The sequence below is a fragment of the Suncus etruscus genome, chromosome X, assembly GCF_024139225.1.
Source record: "Suncus etruscus isolate mSunEtr1 chromosome X, mSunEtr1.pri.cur, whole genome shotgun sequence".
NCBI lineage: Eukaryota > Metazoa > Chordata > Mammalia > Eulipotyphla > Soricidae > Suncus > Suncus etruscus.
Window position 1 is genome coordinate 106,977,304 of NC_064868.1, and position 2,606 is coordinate 106,979,909.

Sequence of the window (2,606 nt, forward strand, 5' to 3'; positions counted from 1 at the left end):
TCTCCCCCAGCTCCCCATGTCAATATTTCAAAATCTGAACGTGCTAAAGAAAGATAAAGAACTTAGAGATTGAAACCATTGAAAATATGTTCACACTGCTTTAATTTCACTGACAAATGACCCATTTCTTGGTCGTTCTCAGAGATTTGCTGGAGTTATTATAAGATATTTGAGTTTAAATTGGGGAGCATTCAAGAAAGTTAACATTTCTCTCCTAAAACCAAATATATTAGTTGTCCTACAAGAATGATTGTCAGAGCGAATCTTACCTCCAATTTGGAAACTCTATACATATTTTTTTTTACGAATTCGCTTTAAGAGTTTGATTTCTGGCAGGGGAGATACCATGATCACGAAGGTGGTTTCCCCAGGACGAGGCTTATCCATTGCACTCCGGATGTGCTGACCCCTGCGATTTCCCCAAATGTGGGAAACTCGACTGCATAATTTGTGGTAGTGGGGGACTGCGTTCGCGCTCTCCCCTGAAAAAAAAAGAGTTTGATTTCTTCCTTTGGTAACTTGGCTGTGCCAAGTTTCCTCATTCCCCTATGTCTTTCCTCTGTGGCTTAGATACAGCATGTCATATGTCATTATGCCTGTACTGCCTTTAATATTTCTCATCACCTTTAAAGAATGTCTAATGCCAAAAGACACCTTCCCATTAGTGGTTAGTCTCTTTACTAAGGATTAAAAAATCTTGGTCCTCAGATCAGACTATGTAGTTCAAATATTTGGAGGTATCGCTGGAAAATACAGACCATTCTCGTCATTCCAGAACTCTACAGAATCTGTTTCAGTCTCTCTTAGGGCTAACTTGCCCTATTTCAGCCCTTGATGTCACTGTGAATGGTGACATGACATAAATAATTTCATATTGAGTTCTATTGCAAGATTTTATGAACTGTCAGAAGTTGTAAGGTTGCTCAACTCTCATACTGTGGAGTTTTACTGAGAAATATGCTTACCATGTGAGTCTTTTAATTTGGTTCTTGGAGCTAGCAATACATTGTAACAGGACTTAAAATGCTATGGGCCATAGTCATTATTTCTTGTGGTGCTCAAAGGGCTGTAGATTGAATTTTAGTGCATGTATGTGATGTATGTGATGCAATTTACACAAACTGTAGTATTTCTTTTTCTAGAGGATTTTCTTTTCTTTGTTTTGGGCGGGGGGCACACCCGGTGATGCTCAGGGGTTACTCCTGGCTATATGCTCAGAAATCCACCCTGGTTTGGGGCACCATATATGACATCGGTGGATCTAATCGAGGTCCACCCTAGGCAAGAGTACTCAAGGCCCTGTACCACTGCTCCAGCCCCACATATTTATGTGGCAGATGTGACAAGATGACATTTAAGTGTCTTGATTAACACATGTAAATCACACTACCATTCAGGAAAAATATACAGATGTTGCTTTAATGGGAGCCTATGCTTAACCTTAGAGATAAATAGAAAAAAACTTGCTACTACAGAATGCCTTCAAAATAAACTTTCAAAGGTAACGTCCTTTTTTTGAATATAGCTTTAAGATATTTACAGTGGTATGAAGTTTTATATAAAGAAGAATAACACTGAGAGTCTTTAGAAGGCTTTCAAAGTGCCTTCAACCACTTTAAGTAGACATTATCTAAACATGTATTGCCTTGGACACAGATAAGTAAAGAGACAAAAGATGAAACAAAACATAATAGCAGATGGAATACAGCAAGAATGGATCCAAGGTACTTTCTGGGAAAATTCAAAGTCAGGTAGGTATCAAAGTTCTGGCAAATTATGGGTGGACATTAGGTAAAACAAAAACAAAAAGCAAAAAAAATGTTGGAATATGTATTAGCCATCAATAATTGTGAAAATTGAATATTAAAATAAAATAACAGGGTTATAATCTCGACAGAAATCTGTATATTTGTGATCTTCAAGAATTAAGAAAACAGAATAGCACAGTTATAACAATTTGGATTCAAGGTCTGAGACATTCAAATATTTGAGTGAGGTAAAATATAACATAATTATTCATAGCACTAGCAACATGAGAGCAATAATTAAATAAGTTTAACAACTTTTTTATGTTTTCTAAAGGGATAGAGACTATTTTCTAAGTCTAGGTATTGAGGTGAAAATAATTGAAACTTGATGTTTGAAGTGGGGAAAGAAAAGTTGTGAAAGGAAGTTCCTAATGGAACCTGAGTAACTTAGTTTCTCCTCATTGCAAAAGTAAACTGTCCCCTTATCCAGATACTAACACCTAATACGAAAAAAGTAATTATTTTATTAAAATAAAAATAAAAAATAAATAATTTGATTTGATATGAATTGTTTAAGTTTATAAGTAACTAATCCCACAAACTGGTAGAACTAAGATCTTCCCAATACCTGTACTTCTAAGAATAGAGTGAGGTTCATATTACTCAGTAAATAAATATTTTTCCCTAGCTTTTGGATTATACCCAGCCTTGCTCAGGGTTTACTCCTTGCTCTGTACTCATGAATCTCTCCTGGCATTCTCCTATGAGAAGCTGGGGATCGAACTCAGTTCAGTTGCATGTAAACAAGTACCTTAGATGCTGTACTGTAGATCTGGCCCAAAAATAAATATTTGTGTT

At 36.0% G+C, this 2,606-nt stretch overlaps 1 non-coding gene across 1 annotated transcript; it reads left to right on the forward strand.

Annotated features, from left to right (window-relative positions):
- Window positions 1-323: 323 nt before the first annotated feature.
- On the forward strand, window positions 324-485 carry LOC125999751 (U1 spliceosomal RNA). The gene has a single exon (XR_007492224.1). It is a non-coding gene; the product is annotated as a U1 spliceosomal RNA (small nuclear RNA).
- Window positions 486-2,606: the final 2,121 nt, after the last annotated feature.